Source organism: Prinia subflava, chromosome 12 (genome assembly GCF_021018805.1).
Source record: "Prinia subflava isolate CZ2003 ecotype Zambia chromosome 12, Cam_Psub_1.2, whole genome shotgun sequence".
In the NCBI taxonomy this organism is placed as follows: domain Eukaryota; kingdom Metazoa; phylum Chordata; class Aves; order Passeriformes; family Cisticolidae; genus Prinia; species Prinia subflava.
In genome coordinates this window covers 17,835,302-17,854,190 of record NC_086258.1, presented here as the reverse complement: position 1 = coordinate 17,854,190, position 18,889 = coordinate 17,835,302, and the positions used below count along the sequence as shown (strand labels likewise).

Below are 18,889 nucleotides of genomic sequence, written 5' to 3'. Positions count from 1 at the left end.
TGTCTTAGGTTGCACTGCAAGATGTATTCAATCACCATCTGTTAAACCAGCTGGGGCAGGGTTCTTTATCCCTTCCAGGACCCATCCTCCCTCCAGGGGATCTCTGCTGTCCATGGGCCATCGAGGCTCCCTGCAGGGCTGATCCAATTCCATCATCCATGGGAGATGCTGCACCCAGGGGAGGAGCCCAGCATTCCCACCTGGATAAACCCTGGCATTCAGAGCCCAGCACAGCCTGTGTGCACTGCATTCCCACCTGGATAAACCCTGGCATTCAGAGCCCAGCACAGCCTGTGTGCTCTGCATTCCCAGAGGAACACCAGACCCATCTCACCACCACTGGAGCCTCAGGGGAAAACTACACCCTCCTACAGGATCAGTGCTTCAACAGAACCACATCTCTTGCTCCAGGAGGACCTGACTGGACTGCTACCAACTGGGTGTCAGGTCATATTCTGACTGTCAGTATTTTCTTTTTATCTGTTTTTTTGTACTACTATGTTTGTATTTTTTTTTAATTTTCCTAGTAAAGAACTGTTATTCCTATTCCCATATCTTTGCCTGAAAGCCCTTTCATTTCAAAATTATAACGATTCAGAGGGAGGGGGTTTCCATCTTCAAGGGATGCTCCTGCCTTCCTTAGCAGACACCTGTCTTTCCAAACCAGGACACCGCTGGAGGGCAGGGAATGCTCACTCTGGATGCTTTTGTGTCTCCCCAAGGGGTGAAGAGTTGGGCCTCAAGCAAGGGGGGGATCAGCCCAGGATCCATCATTGTTTGGGGATCCACCAAGAGCAGCAAATGGGAGAGACCCTGGCTCAGACAGGCCCCATTCAGAGGAAGGTCCCTGGTCCAGGAGAGCTCCAAGGGTCTGGGTTTTCATCCCTATTTACAGGGTCACAAGAGAGGGGCTTTAATCTCAACAGTGTTTCGTCCTGGCCCCACTTCAGACTGGCACACGTTCTTTGGAAGTGTGAGAACAGGGATGTTGTGCCATTCAGGCAAGAAAAATCATTTCCAAGGCTGCTCCTAAGGAAGCCAGGAGCTGGTTGGACAGCAGCAGTGCCTGGGAGCAGAGAGTGTCTCTGATGAACTCCAGAGGAGCAGAGCCAGAGGCTGCTCATCAAGGCTGAGGCTGAATGAGCATTTCTCAGATCCAAGTGTGGCCTGGAAAAGGGAGGATGCACCACCACACAGTGAATTGCCAGTGCTTAAGATGAAGTTTTATTGTGATTATTATGACCCTGAAATGCAAAAACAGCTATCAAATTATGGCTTTTTGGTGAGTCAGGCCTTTAAGTATTTTTTGTCATTTTTTTATGCCATAAGACAAAATAAGATGATCTTTTAGGTTCCTTCCAACACCAACCATCCCATGATCCTATGACTACAAATATTTGCCTCTATGTGTACATATTCAATAGTAAAATGCACTTGCTGAGGACAAACACTGTAGATGCTTAAAGCAAGTTCTCACTGCTTTTCCTGAGATGTGGCACCTTTGCTGTGCATCAGCACAACACAGCTCCAAAGGGGCAAAGTGGAACAGTTGGTAGGGATGTCCCCAAATACCACAATCTGCATAATCACCTGTAGGAAGAAGAGAAGTGAAGGAAACAGTATTTGAGTGAGACATAAAGATGAGTCTGGGACTTGTGTTTCCTGACTGATATCACTGAGGTGCCCATATGAGTTTCCCTCTCAAAACATGTCCAGGTCTCTGGCCCCAGCTGTTGTTACAGAGTAGAAATTAAATCTGCACATCATTAAATCTCAAGACCTCAAGATAATACAGTGCAATTTCAAAAGAGAACCTTCCTCACTCCTTCCAAAGCTTCCAGCAGTTTTGTTGAGGGGAAGAAAAATGGAACTGCAATTGTGATAGAGGCTATATAAAGAGGAAAAATATTTTTCCATCTATTTCTTAGTTCATCCACAGTCTGGACTTTTTACAGGCAACCTTAGTTTTGATTTATTGAGTAAATATAACATTCCTTATGACAAAACACAGCTGACAACAGGATCATCAACACCACAGCCTTGGAATACCTGGATTCTCAACCCTTCAGGAAGGTTTAAGTGCATTCCACCACACTAAAATTGAAAATTTGCATCCAAACAGCTGAGAACTGAGTTAAAAGTGTGAGTTTAAAGCCCTGACTGGGGAAAAAAAATCCCCTCCAACCCAAAAAAGCATTGGTCTCCTTTGCCAAAGAAAAGGTATATTTAAGCACAGAGGCCCTTCTACCTTTCTAAAAAATAATTATTATAATTATTTGGATCTTTTACATTAAGAACTTTTCCTTTTAGATTTGACTGTAGCAAAGTTCAAGAAGGACACAACGTCCTACATCCTTTGTGATTTCCTGCTGGAAGTTTCAGCTACAGGTGTATGGGGAACTAAACAATGGGAAAAATGACAGCAAACTTTAACTTTGCTTGAGAATTTGCTCTGCCATTTGTGCTCCCACTGATTTTTGCTCAACAGTCCTGATACTAAGTTAGATCCAATGCAAAAGTTGAGGATTTATTCAAATCAAGTGGGAATGGGGAATGATTTAAAGATACCAAGTACCCCACGGGATTTCTGATTTCTGTATTCATCACACGCTGTCTAAACTTGCCTAATTTGTCAGGAAGATTGATGGAAGAATTCTGTTCAGCCTGGGGGGAGGCCAAGGCCTCTGTGACCCTGAGGGAGCTGGACACAGCCTCCCACCCACCCCTGCTCAGGAACAAACACACAGACATGTCCTCAGCCTGGGGGTGGGGGCAAAATCAAACATCTCTTCCAAAAACCAAACCAGTCCAACCAATCAGCCAGCTGTGCAAAACGCTTTGGAGAATCCTGAGACGACCTGAGAATTAAAAATATACAAACACTTTGGGTGGTGCAGTGGTATTACCAAGGGAAAGACATGCAGAGGGCATGGGAAACATTTCAGAGCAGTTCACACTTCCACTCAGAGAGAATTCAGCTGGTTTCAGCCTGTGCTGCTGAGTCAGCCACACACCCTGGGGTGCCTGCAGCCAAGCATCAGGAGAGGATGGGGGCTCCTGGTGCTGCTTGTGCTGCTCACAAAGGCCTGGAGCTGGACAAGAGTCACAGTGCTCAGGGAAGGTGTGGATGTGGTGAAGGTACATTGGTGAAAACAGGACTATTTGTGAATAAAAGAGCAGGACTTTGCATGGAAAATCAGTCTGTGTTCAGCTGGTTGCTGTACATCAGGAGAGAGGAGGAGGATGCAGCTGGTGGAGAGGTTTTCTCCCTTGTAGATGGTTATCAAAGATGTGTCAGGCTTTCTCTGTCAGGAACCTGTCTGTGTTGCCTAAATTGCAGAATTGGCAAAAAAAAAAAAAAAAAGTGAGGCCACCAAGGAAATTGGTAGATTCCAGTTAGAATTACAAACAAAATGCCTGTATTTGTGAAGTCCTCTAGGGCACCTCCCCTCTCCCATCTGCTACTGGGCCACCCCTTGCTCCACAAAGGGGGCAGCAGCCTCATGGCCATGAACGTGGGTTCAAGGCTCTGCTGTGACTCTGCCCTGGTGCTGTGACCCATCAGCCTGTGCCTTAGAGGGGCTCTAGGACACACCTGAGACATCACTGGGCATTGCACCCCTGGGTAGGACCTCAGGGCAGCCATTACTGGTAAATTTTTTACCCCTCACACCAATATATCCAATTATCTATTGATGTAACAACAGCAGTGAGACTCATTTAGTGTTCCTTTGCTGGGCTTTGCAAGCACTGGTGCAGCTCCTCCCAAAACAAATTTAGACTAGGAAATTTAATCCTTTGACTTTTACAAAGAAACAACCAACATCAGTTTCTAGGGGATGGACTAGCTGAGTAACTGAGAGGAGTCCCAGGCATACACAAGGTGCCAAAAACACTGGAGCCAAGAGGACACAGGATGGAGGGGGAAGGACATATGGCAGGTGCAAGAAGTGTCTGTAGAAGTCTCCAGAGAGCCCATCCCACCTCTCTCCATGCATCTGGGTTTGCAAAACAAACTTCCCTCTTGGATGCATTTAGGGAAATACTCGTTCTTAAATTAAAGCTGAGAGAAGGGCAGGGCTGAGAGAAGGAGCCACTCTCCTGAGGGCCCTGTCAGCCCGTGCCTGGATGTCCATCTGTGTCCTGGCTGGGACTCATCTCTGCCAGAGAAGCTGCACAGCAGTGCTGCAGTCTGGGACTGCTCCAAGGAACAGGATCCCACGGAGGGAAGGCTGACCCTGTGATTTCCTGGTCCTGCCAGTGCTTTTCCCCTTGTTTCAGGAGGAAGCAGTGAGGCAATTCCGTCTGTGCTTACTTTTCATAACAAAGGCCCCGAGTGGGCACTGTCATGGGAGTTCATTCTGGCTGTCAGCACAGGGAAGACCATTAAGAACTGCATGAAGAACACAATGGAGATGAGATCCAGGAGGAAAACCCTTTGTGCTTTTTCCACTTCCAAGTATGCAACACACGATTTGTCAGCCTTTACCTCGGCGACGCCGCTGCCTCAAGAAGCAATACGTGGTGGCACATCCTGCCACAGCCACAGTAACCAGCAATGCAGACACGATGCCAATGCTGTTGTTTTTGCTGGTGAGAAATTCAGCATTACCTGCAGAGCAGAAGAAAACAGAGCATCCAAGTGAAGCAAGCAGGAGTGCCAAGCCATGACCTGCCTCGTAATACCACACAAAGGAACTGGCCCCATCTGATAAAGAGAGAAGGAACTGATGAATGAGAGAACAAAGAGCCTCCAGGTCACCATATCTTACTGAAGGTACCTGGCATAATGCTCACTTTATCAACATTCAAAGAAATTCTTGTCAGCCCACCACAACAGATACCTTTGAACATCAATCTTGTCTGAAATAACCAACAAGTGGTGAGAGACCCATCCTTGATGAAGTGTTCAAATAAGGAAATCCACTTTGAATGGTTTTTAAAAACCTTCTTGTCCTAAAAATGACCTAAGGTAGATGACGGGTTTCTACCATGAAAGAAATCTGAATATATAAATGTCACCTTTAGTTGACAAACGTCCTCTTAGTCTGGAGGCAAAGTCTCATTTAGCACTTACAGATAAGGTCAGTCCTTGGGAACTTGCTGCACGCCCAACATGTGGCCCCCTCCCTCAGCACCCCTGTGTCTGTCACCAGATAATTACAGGAACCTGGGCCTGTGGGCATCTCTGTCCAGGACTGGACATGTCCATTTGCCAAGGCTAAGGCTCTGAGACTAGATGGCTGCATCATGTGCAGATTCAAGTTATGAATGTACAGGACATCTCCCTGCCCATGTAAAACTCCATTCACATCAAGCTGTCTGGACAAACCCCTCTCAAAGCAAAAGGCAAACAAAAATGAGATGAGATTAACCTATAATTCCCTCAGGAACGCCAACTGGCAGTGCGGTGAGTTTTGGACCCGACTTTTGAATGTAGCACTTCAGGATAGGGTTGCTTCTCCAGACATTTGTCTCAGCTTCACAGCAAACATTCTTCTCAGTACTGATGTTATCTCTTCCATTTTCTGAGAAAGATAGAAGGTAAAAAAGTTTTGATTCTAAATAAGGATCATGTAGAAAATCGTCAGTGAAGGTGTTGAAGAGGTTAACAGATTTAAAAAGTGGATCATGTTGCACAAAATGTTGGAGATTGCTATGATTGCTATGAGTTAGAGATGTTTAATTCCCTAACAGTCCAAATCAACTATTGTCATTAAATTTCCTTCTCACTAAATGAATCACAACTGATCAGTTGTTCTAGGAATCAAGAATGGAAATATCTGAAGAAGGTAAGAAAGTTTTCACATGCAGTTAAGAATAACAAGACATCTGTAAAAAGCCTAGCATTACCTCTATGCAATAAAAATATATTCAAAAATTTTGTCTTTTACCCACAGGAACCAAAGAAAAGGAACAAGCAAGCCCAGTAGCTGAGTAAATCTCTAAGAACCTGCAGTGCATCTCCTACCAACCCTGCATCCCACTGTGCCATTATAGAGATTATTTTTATAAGAGAATCTGGAAAACTCCCTCCTACCTTCACCTGTACATCCACCCCTTCCCCTCTCAAGGGATACAGTCATCCCTGTCTACAGCAATTTCCAGATTGAGTGTTTTAGTGTCACCAAAGTTTTACACAGTAGTGACAGCGTGTCAATATTTTGCAGTGGTGAGCATAAATACAAGAGAGAAGTGGTTTATGGTGGCCAGAATTAAATACAGGAGGAATTGCTAGGTTAAATAAAGGCATACAAAGGAGAGAACTCTTTTTTCTTTGTTTTCTTCTGTCAGCAAGAAAATTAGAAAGGATGCTCTGACTCCAACAGGAGAGGTGATAACAGCTGCTCTCAGAGAACCAACTACAGACAGAAATGTCACTGACTTGGATGGAGCTCAACTAAGTCACACCCCTGCAACCTGAGCCACCATGTGGTTTTGTCCTCGTGGAGCCACTTGCTCCATGCTCTGACAGGGGTTTGAATCCCTGACTTTGGCAGTTTTGTGAGGAAGATGGAAAGATGCTCCTGGGTGTTAATTGAATTGGACAGAAGAGCAGCACAGAGCAGCTCTGGAGGCTGCACCTGGGTCTGGGTGTGTTCTGGCTGAAGCAGGTGGGACTCACACATTGCAGCATGGCACAGAATTCCACCATGGGAATTGCTGTTGCCAAAAAAAAAGAAGAAAAACATATCTTTATAAGTCAGAGTAATGTATGTTTATCTGAATCTCTCCTAATGTAGTTTTAAGCAGTATGTGACCTGAAAGAACTGAATTTACTTTTGTGAATTACTTTATGACTTTTTTGCACAGAAGAAACCTATTCATTCCAGTTTATTCACTCATAAGCCTTGCTGTCTGCCCTAACAGAGGACAGTCCAGTTTCCTACCCAGCAGTATGTTTTCCAGCAGTAAATAACCAGGCTCCCAACACAGCATACCTCCAGCATTCAGGGTGCCACACGAGAATCCTGCTCCCTCATCTTTCTCCCACAAGATACCATAAATTCCTTCCAGACAGGAATCTGCTCGTTCAAAGCAAATAGTGATGTGTGTTTCATTGGTCACCAGCTCAGTTATTGCATCTGAAAGTGTCTTGTTTGATGTTCCAGCGATTATTTCAAAGTTTTCAAAACTTATTGCCTTAGTCTTGCATGTGCTGCTCTCACAGTCCTTACAGTGGTAGACTGTCACACTTATGCTGCCAGAGGAAGAGTCTTCTGTCCCTTCAGCAGGACCAACAGCAGACATGGCAATATCTAAATCAGAAAACAGAGAAAAAAAACATTTTCTACCAATTTTCTACCCAGAGGTTTAGCATCAGAGAACAGGATGGGTTTTGGTGGACAAGCTCAGTCATGGCTTTGGAGACGCTGTCTGCCAATGGGCAAGTTTTATACAGTATTGTGGCCAGTTCACAGGATAATTTTTGGGGTAGGAACATGATAGGATTCCCCCACTGCTTCCACTGTTTTTTTAAGTAGGAAGCTGGTAGCTTGGGAAGTGAGTTGAAAGATGTTTCTCTTGCTGAGCTCATCTGTTCTTGTCCTCTTTCCTTCCCCAACTCCTTGGCACAATCCCACCAGGTGTCCCTCCAACACACTGCCAGATCCCAAGACCACTGAATTTCAGAGCTGAGCTGCCAGATTGGCCACTCTGGGTGCAGTGTCCCAGGCTTCCTCCCTCAGACTCTCCTGGGAAAGAGTCGGTCCTTTGGGAGAGGACTCACCTCATCTGACATCAGGCAGACCCAAACAGTCACCTCTCCCAAAGGAGGTGATTGTGACAGGTCAAACACATCAACCTCCACCTCTGTAATTTCTCTTCTCACCTTAGAGGTTTTGTGGTCTTGGTTTTAACTGGGCACAGCTGAGCTTTCTGCTAACAGCTCAGAGGTTTTGAGCTATGGAAGTGCGGGGGAAAGCACTGAAGTCAAACACAGAGACTCACTTGGATGGGGAGCAGCAAGAGCCAGGAGCAGCAAACCCAAGTGCAGAAGGTGGGGAGAGTCCATGGGGCTGCCCAGGGGGCTCAGCTCCAGCTGGGCTGGAGCTCTCCCAGATCCTCCACAGAGCCAGGGCAGGCTCAGCAGGCTCCTCACTCAGTCTTCTCCCTGTTGGGAATTAAAGGCAGTGCTTAGCACCCAAGTGTCTCCGTTCTCTTTGTCCAGACAAAAAAATAACAATAAAAGCTCACAGACCAAATGCCAGGCAGCTGCCTCCAGCCCAGGTCACGGTGATGGGAGCAAGAGGAACCCTCACACTGCTCAGTGCTACTGCACCCTGCAAGGGCTTTGCAAGGGCCAAACTCACAGCCCCTTCCACCTCTGGCTCAAGCACAGCAGTGCTTGACACGAGGTCCCTCTGCAGGGAGAGGGAAATCCCTCCTGAGCCTGGGGGGCTCCATCCATGTCCACGACCTCCGGGCACCTCCAGGCAGTGGCCCTGCACAGAGCCCTCAGCAGGAGCAGCAAATAACAGCTTGGTTTGCTGTCACTTCCAAAACACACCAGAAAACTAACTAAGGAAGATGGATTATGCTGAAGGAATATTTTGCTTGGCCTAAGATGAAATATTTATTTTGAATTTAGGAGATCTCATGGGATATATCTGTTCAAGTCAAATGAACAAGCAAACAATAACTTGGTATTTCTTTTCAAAACATCCTCGGATTTAGTCAGAAATTAATTATCAACCATTTAAATAAAACTGTCACGACTTTGTGAAGTAAATTTTTGCAAAATACTGTCAAATAAGAAAAGAAATTATAGAAAATTCACCTAACTTTCCTCACCAGACTAGCTCTGGAAAACACCAATTGCTTTGTTCCTGGGAGCTTTTCATCCAAAGCTTTCATTAAAACAACTTTTTTTGCTGTCACTACCTGAGAAGTACCTTGAGGAAATTTCCAAATTAGTTAGTACACTAATTCCTAATTACACATTCAACAGAAGTTAATAAATGTTTGTCTTTCATGGTCTGTGCTGATCCATGTCTGCTGAGACTTCCATCCCATTTCCCAGAAAGAGGTGATCCAGGAGAAATGCAACCCACGGGACACACCCTTGGGTGCAAACCCAGTCCTTGAGACCAGCTGCAAAATTTCCTGTGGAATAAAACCTGGGACACCTCCGGCTCTCGACACCCCTGTGCAGGATCAACTGCAGGAAATGCTGGACAGAGGCAGCCCCTGGCACTGCTCCATGCACACCCTGCAAGGAGTGATCCCTCCTCTTCCACCACCACACCAGGGAACCGTTTGCACTTTATGCACAGAGCTCCTGCTCACCTGGACAGTCCTGCAAGGGTTTCCTCTGACCCCACCAAGTATTAACAACAAGCTCTTCTCATCCTCTTCCCATACATCAAAAAAATGTATCCTGTCTATTTATTTATTTTTTTTTTCTGATCATTTTGCACACATTATCCCATTTCCTGATTCGCAAAGCAAAGTTAACAACGCCTGTCCCTCCTGCCCTGAAGATGAACAGAGTTCCATGGATTGACACCAGTCTTGGAATCACAGAACCATAATCTGGGAAAAGATCCTCAAGACTATCAAGTCCAGCTGTTAACACAGCGCTGCCAAATCCACTCCATAGATCATGCCACCTCTTGTCTTTTAAATGCCTCCAGAGGATTTAAAGCCCAGAGCATGGTCACTGCACAGAGCAGCTGCAGCACATCTGGCAGAGTTTTTATACCCAGAGGTTAAGATTTGGGTTTTCCCCAGTAGTTTTCAGCCTGATGTCTATATCTTGTATCCTCATTCATTTGGTTCTCTCTTGTGTGGTCTCCTTGCCCCTCTCCCTATTCTGGTCAAAGGACCTCTCCCTTCCTCTCCTCCCTGGTGACATTCCCTCCCTCTGCCCCTCTTCTCTTTGGTTTCAACAGCCAGAACATCAAATCTCTGTTTCCCACCACTGATCTGTCTTAAAATCCGGAGACTCTCCAGCTGTCTTGGCCAGCTCTTGCCATTGTTTTAAACTTACTTCTATGAAACACTCAAATCTAAAGTGAAACACATTCTTTGGACAGAAAACATTTGTCATCCAGTTTGGGTTTTTTTTGCCTGCTTCCCGTTCTTTTTCAAAGCAACATAAATTTTCACTTTTCAGAGCTACTGGAATTGTCTGCAGAGCTGTAAGAGAGCAAAGTCAGATCTAAAAGCAGAACAAGCAGCAGATGAATAAAGTAACAAACAGGAAGAGCTTGAATTCCTTCAGCAAACCCCAGCCATTCACACTCAGCTTCCCCCCCGGTCCGACGTGACCCACAGACCAGCCCACCTGAGATGACCAGCAGGAGAAAGAGGATTTGACAGGAAATCTGCAGAGCCCTATCAAGGTCCTTTAGTTTTCAAAAGGATCTACTTGAGGAAACATTACTGCCTGAAACTTGAAGGCTTTTCCTTCCCCCATGGCAAACACAAGATAGTAATTAACTCCAGTGTTTGCCAACAGAAGGAAATTCAGTCTCCAGTGCAATGGCATCACTCCAGGGGAGCAAAGGTTCTCTCTCAAAGTTAAAATTGAATGACCTGGAACACTCTGACCCATGTTTCCTCCTACTTCAGCACAAGTTAAACCAGCTGACTGCCTTTCCAGTGTGTGTCCTCAGGCTTTCTGCCTCCAGCACAGGTTCAGTGGGGACCCCCAAAGTGACCAAAGCAGAGTCCCCCCAACACCCCCCAGGAGCCAGCAGAGCAGAGCTGCTGCCCCAGGGTTTACACATCCTCCCCTCTCCAACCAACCATTAAGCCCAGTCACAGACACACAAAATCCAGTGCTGTTCTCCAGCTGTAAACGCTGCATTTTCTCACTCCTTTTCCCTCTTCCAGCCACAGACCCTGGGCCTTATAGCTTTAAGAGTGATTTAGTCTGTAGGTTTTTTGGTCTGTAGGTTTTTTGGTCAGGAGCAGCTTGGTGGAGCATGACACCACAATCTCTAAAAGATGTATCTGGCATCCTAAGGGTCCCATGGAGAAGGCTTAAGTTGCAGTGAGTTTGGAGAAAATAATAGTACTGAAGGAAGTAAGGCAACAGAATAAAACTCAAGGAACTTTAGAAGATCCTACAGATTTTATTTTCTAAGTTCTTTCCCAGAAGAGGCGAAGTACTTACATAAGATCATTTTAGTATCACTTTCTCTATCACTTTTCCCTCAGTTTCGTGAGTGAGTGTATGACTGACTCAGTTTGTATCCACAGCTCCAAAAGCCATTGCAGAGAGAGCAACCAGCAGGACATTGTGGTAGAGCTGAGAAATCTCTGCAAAATATCCTAAGTGTAAAGCACACTTTGGCTTTCCCCTACCTGCTCTGAAAAAATTTTTCCACAGCAATCACTAGAAAACATTGGTAACACTTTTTTACTTCCTGCAGTGCATCAAGTAGAATTAGTGGTTTAACTACTTCTGGTTTAAAACCACTGTCCTTAGTTACTAATGCTTTGTGTTTTGGTTCTGTTTTGGCTCAGTCTGAAGCCAGAGCTGCCAGGTTGGATTGATCATTAGTTAGGTTCGACCTGGGAGCATGAACAACCAGCACCAGCTTGGGTGGCAGCTTCTCCTTGGAAAGGAGGAGAGCTGCAGGGATTTCTCTTGCAACTCTGCTGACAAATTCTCCCTTATTTGCAAACATGACAGGATGGCACTTTTGGAAAAGAAGATATTAGCAAGACATGCTAAGGAGTGATGAGGAAAAAAAAAGATAAATGGATATGGGGAAAATTATTCAGGAATTACATGAACAGGAAAATGCTATTAATACACTTTTTCTTTCTGAGGTCGCTCACACTTTTATATAAATGCACCAACAGGAAGCTGTCGAGTTTCTGCATTCACACAATCAGTGTGAGTTCACACAGAGCTCTCTGGAAGTTCCAGTCTGGGCTACAGATGTGCTGGTATTTCATTACAGAGATCACCAGCACCAGTAACACATCCCTCCCTCTGGAGAAAACGTGCAGCACATTGATAATTTCCCTACAGCCACAGACATTCCAGTGCCTGCTTCTGAATGTTTACTTCAAAGCAAGAAAGGAAGAATTTGTAAGAGAACAGGGTGGAAAACAAGACCCCCTAAAGAAGAAGACAGTACCTCAGAAGTTGTGTCCAAGGAAGCCTTCATGCCTCTTCTCTTCTCCAAGTGCCTGCACAGCCTTTCCACATCCCATTTCATTTAGTGCCTCTTCCAGAGGAAATGCAGAAGTCCATGGGATCTGAGAGATTAAGGCACTTGACTGACTCCTCCCATCTGTAAATTTTCGCTTTCACTTCAAGTGCTTTCATCAGTGTCAAAGAACAATGCAAACAGGGCAAGTCCTTTAACTGCTGGGACTGCAGTAGGAAAACATAAAAAAAACCCAATCACAGTCCCAAAAACTTCCCAGGAGCCTGCTTAGAAGTACCTGGGCAGTCACCCTGTCCCCTGGGTACTGCAGCAGCCAAGTGAAATGACTGGATTTGAGATCTGCTGCCCAGGCTGGCACCACCTGGCCATGCAAGGGCTCCCAAGGTCTGTTGTGAGTTCAGAGCCTGTAAGCACAGGGTACAGATGAGGATAAGATCTGCTGCTTTCTTCTCTCTTTTTTTGGATGAGTTTTTTTGGGGTGGCATAAGGCAAATCAAACTATCAGAGCCAATTTTAACTCTCAGCAAATGCAGAACAAGGTTACAACAGGAGGGTGACATGGAGAGTTCCTGATCCTCTCTTTTCGCCTTTTCCCTGCTCCAGATCTCAACTCCAGATCTCTCCCCAGAGCCAAAAGATTTTTTGCCTTGACTTTGGCCTCTGCCTTTGACACACAACAAATTTATGGTTTTATTTTGTTGCCCTGTGTGAGCTGTCCCTCAGCTAGTCACAAGCATCAGACCCAGCCCTGGGCTGGCACAAACTGCAGCTGGATCTAAGAATAGCAATACTTTCTCTCAGTCCACAGTTCACCCTTTCACCAAGCCTCTGTTTTGTTGCATTTTGTCCATATTTCTATCACGATCCACAGCCCAGAAAGTCCAAACAAGGATTTCCTGCTTGCAAATTCTGCTCTGGTAGCAAATGAGTATTCCTGGAAGCCTTAACGTGCTTGGTTTATGCTGAGCACTGCAGCACCTGTGCCCCTGAAGTGGAATACGTGAAGGCTGATCCTTAGGGAAACTCAGTTTCAGGGGTTTATTTAGCAGACATCATAGAAAACTGATCAGCCTTCAATTTAATCACTGTGCTGCACACCCACACTGCCCCTCCAGGGAATGTGTGTGGCTTGGTTTGCTCTCACAGCCCCAGCTCAGAGCAGCTGTGTGTCAGATAAATGCTCCAAAACTCAGACATTTGTCTACCATTTCACTCTCATGTTTCAGGCTCAGGACATTAAATTGGAGACATTTCCTTGAAAAGAAACCCAAAACCACCACAACAACAAACACAGCCAAAACCAAACAAGCCAACAACAAAGCCCACAATAGAACACCTTGTTTCCCTTATCTTATGCCCTTCCCTCATGCAAGGTCTACCCTGACCTGGAAGGATCACCCCTCCACCATAAAAATAAGGTTTCCACATCTCTAGAGATATGAAATATAGGCAGCAGTGAGTCATGAGGTGGGTAATCATTTACAGGAATGAGCCAAGGTGATGTAGCCACTCCTGCAGGAAACCCCAGGTCTGCAGGTTTTTTCCCTCCAGTCCCCTGGCTCTCAGCACAGTCAGTCTGGCAGCGGTTTCACAGCAGGGTTGTGCTCCAAACAAACCTGTGTGCTGCTCCCAACCTGTCCCCAGTGCCACCCACACCGAGTTCACCCTGAACAACCCATGGCAGCAGAGTCTCCCTGGGTGCCACGGGCTGGGCTGGACTGCTCAGACAGGACTGCCTGAACGTGCTGTAACATGGGATGTGAACTGGCACAGGGGAACGAGCTGCAGTTCTGGAATGCAGCAGAAAAAATCCACTTTGAGGGGCTTGGGGGCTTCTAGAAGATTGCCTGGTTTGAGGAATTGCTAACAAGACTGAAACCTTCAAACCCAGCCAACATAAATAGCAACTGTTCTAGTGCAAGCTGGCAGAACTGAAGATACCAATGTTCTGGGAATATGACACAAAAATTTTAATTTTTCTTTTGTCTTGTTTCATTTTCCACAGAAAGCGTTAGTCTCTAAGGACAAGATTTGGTAATACCAAACCACATAAGAGTGGTTTCAGATTTACATCTTCCTCAGAGAGACAGGATTGAGTTCCCCTGGCCCTGCTATAAGGTGATTTTCCATTTTCAGTGTTCCCTCTGTGTGATACCAAATCCTCAAACATCTGCTTTCTGCAAGCATAGGGCAGAAATTCAGGGGTAACATATGCTGCCTAATTTAGAATTACCAGAACCAGACAAAGATCTTCTGTATCCAAAAACTGGAGAAGCTTGTACAGCGTTTGCACTGCATCCTTTGACTATAAACTCTGTGATGGATAGAAAAAATATTAGTAATTTGTGTCTTCAGTAAGAAGTTTCTCCTTCTGGTTAATTAAATTGTATTTATATTGCAGTAATCCCAGAAACTCCACTCCTGAACAAGGCTTCATTTCGACTTCCAAGAGAGAGAACCTCCAACATGAATTTTCTCCTATGGCCAAGGAATCCTACACTTTGATTCATCCTGACAGCACAAAGTCCCTTCTATCTGAATCCAGTATTGTCACTCCAGAAAACCACTGTTAACTTCAACCAGAATTTTACCCAGAAACTCAACATGATAAATGAACCAGAAGATATGAAAGTCAAATGTTATGAATATAGAAGAACCTGTTTTTCTTAGCTATATGCATGATTACAAGTGCTTTGGGCTTTTATTCCTTTTTGTTTCAAGCAACTGTAGTATCTTATATATCTTATTTCATGTTCTGGGAAGTTGAAAGGATGAAGACAGGGATCTTTCCCAAGTCTCAGCATTAACAGCCTTTCACCCAATAGACTGCTGGTCTCAGTGTGTTTCATCTCAGATTTTGGCTTCCAAATCTCACTTATTTACAGAACCTCCACTTTCATGTTGGCAAGGAATTCCCATGCTAATCTGGTACATTAAGAAAATAGAACATGAGATTGGAACATGAAAATGATAACCCCTAAGAAGGACAGCCATTGTAGGGTCATAAAATTCTCTTTTATTGCCAGGCTATTCACCAGTCAGGTGCCACAAGAAAAAAACAAAGCTGTTTTCTGGCTTTGGTTAATAAGTTACCCTACAATTTTGAGCATACATGTTCAGCTTTCCTCAGAAGAGTGAGAAGAGAGGCTACTGTGAAAAAACACACATCTCCTATCTTGGCACCTGCAAATTACTGCAAAAGGAATCAACAGCTACCTGAGACGTTGGAGGCAGAAAGAGCTCATGCTAAGCCCCTGTGCACACCCCATGAGCAATCTCTACTGCCAGGAGCTGCCCTGGAGGCAGAAGAGTGACCAAGGGCAGGAATGAGAAGAGATTAACTTCTTAACCCCAAGGACAGATGGACTGTAGACAATTTTGATCTTTTGCTCAGAGTCATCAAATCATTATGGTTGGAAAAGTTCTCCAAAATAATGAAGTCCAACATTTGACCAAACTTCTTTGACTTCAAGGCCATGGTCAGAAACAAAGATGCGGCCACAGGGGTGAACCTTCTCTGTACAGGAGCTACTCTTCAGTGTTCCATGGGTTAACACAGCTCAAGGATCCCCTCATGCTCTGGGCACTAATGTAAATTATAGAATCACAGAATGCTTTGTGTTGAAAGGGAACTTGGAGGTGTAGTTAATGATCTAGTCCCACGCCCTAGGGATAAGTTCCACTACAGCAGGTTGTCCAGAATCCCATCCAGCAGGCCTTGGACACTTTCAGGGATGGGGCAGCCACAGCTCCTCTGGGAAACCTTTACCAGGGCCTCACCATCCTCAGAGCAAAACAACTTCCTCCTAATCTCTCATCTAAAGCTACTCCATGAGTCTGAAGCCATTCCCTCCTGCCCTGTCACTGCATGTGCTTGTGGAAAATTCCTGGCCATCTCCCTTGCAGGCTCCTTCAGGTCTGGAATCCTCATCATTGTTAGTTCCCAGGGCAACTGTGCTGGGCAGGACCCCATTGCCAGGGCACAAACATTTCACCAGCTTTTCCTCTGATGAACATGGAAATGCTGTGATGTCCCCCATGTGCTGTCCTCTGCTCCAGAAATCTGCAGGGTGCTGGATGAGTCAGCATCGTCTTGATAGGCTCACCTGGAACAGAGACTGGACAGAGCTGGAGAATAAAGCAGAGATTTATTGAAAGGCCTCCAGGATACACCTTGGGCAGGACAGGGCCTGACCAGGGCTACACCTAAGGTGGATTAAGAATGGTCACAAAAATGGGTGACCAGTCACAAGGTCTCACATTATTATAAGTTTTGGTCCCTTTGCATATTGGGGTTTAATTTTCCAGTTACAGCTCCAGGCTGTGAGGTCCCATCCTTCTTGTTCCTCCCTCCAGCCCACTCTTGTTTGTGCTTTTGGGCTGAAAGTTGTCCTTTGTGTGCAGCAGGAGAAGGATTTGTTTTGTGTCCCTGCTGTGTGCAGAGCTGAGTGACCCTGAGTGTGAGCTCAGAGCTGCACCCCTGGGCAGCACAGAGTCTGAAATACATGAAAACTCAAACTTAAGGCATCAATAACACTTTCTCCAGCAAAACTACTTGACAGTACAAACAAATGGATGGATGGAGCAAATGTAGGTGATCTTGAACATCACAAGGCAACAAGGCCCAACACAGCAGCTGCCCACCTGCCCTGTGCTGTGGCACACTTGTGCCAGGCCCAGCAGCTCTGTAACCACCCAAACTCCTTCATTCCTTCACTGCAGGATGATCCAATCACCTTCTCAAGTATTAGGTAGCTTCTGTTGTGATTTTTTTTTTTTAATTTAAGTGGTGGGAGAGTTATTTTGAGGCCTGCCAAGAAGCTGACCTCTCTCCAAGACAAGATCATGCACTATTTGTGTTTGGGCTGTTTCACTGTTGACCTGGTTAGAGCTACAAATATTGGCCGAATCACCCTGAAACAGCAATTTTGTCTGGGGAGACAGCAAGTGTGAAATAAATCACCTCTCTTCCAGAGCTGAGTCTCGTTTTTGTACTATTGCCAATACCAGAGTTTGGAAAATTACTGTAAGGAATGCAACCAAGATTGTCTTGCAAGAAATACATTGGGAGCTCTAGTGTTTGTGGCAATGCTCCAAAACCTCTACAAAATAAACTTCCTCTAAAAGTCAGACCATTTCCTAGAACACTCTCTTCCAAGAGGGCCAAACCAGAGCTGTATTTGCTGTTGTTACTCTCTGACTTCAAAATGCTTTGATATCTTTTCAGAAGAAGCAGCCCCCTTTTCCAAGCATTGGTGCACCCGCCGTGCGTGTCCAGGGGAGCTGGTTTTGGCTGCTATGGCACAGTCAGTACCCAACAGCATCCCAGAAATCCAAAACCCCTCCAGTTTTGCAGAGACACAACCTGAGATCAGCTGAGTTGTCAGAGCAGGTGCTAATAGTGCCAAGGTTTTGGGGTTGATCCCAAATGGGCCATTCACTTAAGAGCTGGACTTGATGATCCTTGATGATCCTTCTGAGTCCCTTCCAACTCAGGCTATTCTGTGATTCTGTGAACCAACAATATTTTGGATAAAGCAGTTCCATCACAGTTTGATGGATCCAAAGATTCAAAGCCTTCTGTGAAAGGAAACTAAACAGTTAACAGTTAATTAACAGTTAACTAAACTTATCAGAATAAGTTGTTTACTTGCTGCATAATATCGAAACTAGCTGTTACAGCTGTTCCTTTAATAAAAGAGGGGTCATAAAAGAGAAAGTTGTAAATTAAATCCAAAATGGGACCCACATTTTCTTTGATTACTCCCTGAAAAAAAAATCTGAGCCGCCTGTAAAAGGAGACACACAGCTTCTTTCAAAATCATCTTAAAGAAATTGGATATTTCCCTGGCCATCTTGTCCTAAGACACAGGGGTGTGCAGAGGGGCCCTAATACCCTTTGGGATAAGCAACTCCTGCTTGCAGATTTGCCCTACAGCCAGCAAGTGCACAAGGGTTTATGCACTGGAGCCCAACGCAGCATCCTGCAGTGCAGTCAGACGGACTCATGGACAGACACACAGACAGAGAGGCTGCCTACCCACGGGCTCACTGGCTGAGCTCACACATGTCAGTGCCTCCACCTTGCCCTTGAGATGGCAATCACAACCCACAGGCCAAGGCCAGGGACAGAAGTGACACAGAAGAAAAACCCAGTTAATTTTCCCTTCCTCTTCAATCAGGCCTGATATTTTTCTTCTCAGTGTTTGCTTTCTGTTGCAACATAAGCACAAGTTTATCTTTGAGTTTATGGCTGCGGGGGAGATTTATAGTCGGGGTCATTGCCACATTGTCTGATTATCCAAGCTCTCTCCTCATGCCCTGCACCATGAGTGTGTCTTGGCCATCCTGACTCACCCCTTTCCAACACACCCTGCACACTCAATTCTGTGATTTGATTTCCAAGCCCAGCCTTGTTCCTTCTTCCACCAACCTGTTTGCCCTGACAAGCAGAAAATTTAATCTTTTTTTTCTTTCCTTAGAGCCTATGACAGTCAACAGCCTAATTTGAACCCTCCTTGGAAAAGTCACTGCTGAGGAACATTTGCAACCAGCCTCATCCTCCTTCATCTCTTTGTTGTATTCTGGACTGCACAGACAAGGTTTAGTGCAGAGCACGTGTTGTTCTCTTTGCCCTACCCCTGTCCCATGATGTGATCCATGCAGCCACACTGAACCCCAGCCAACACAGGAATGAACCAAATACAAGGGTACTGCTGCCATGACCTGCCCCAGCTCATAAAAACTGTTAATGTAGA

General features: G+C 45.4%; 1 protein-coding gene across 2 annotated transcripts in view; it reads right to left on the bottom strand.

Annotated features, from left to right (window-relative positions):
- Positions 1 to 1,201: 1,201 nt before the first annotated feature.
- Positions 1,202 to 18,889, bottom strand: part of LOC134556854 (uncharacterized) — a 96,237-nt gene continuing 78,549 nt past the window's right edge. Inside the window, exons 23-28 of one of the 2 annotated variants that reach the window (XM_063409236.1) lie at positions 12,099 to 12,219; positions 7,951 to 8,113; positions 6,942 to 7,259; positions 5,376 to 5,528; positions 4,490 to 4,612; positions 1,202 to 3,329 (exon numbers count right to left, since the gene is read on the bottom strand). The gene's annotated coding sequence lies outside the window, so the exon portion shown is untranslated. The remainder of the gene's footprint in view (positions 3,330 to 4,489; positions 4,613 to 5,375; positions 5,529 to 6,941; positions 7,260 to 7,950; positions 8,114 to 12,098; positions 12,220 to 18,889) is intronic. The other variant, XM_063409234.1, reaches the window with a different exon arrangement.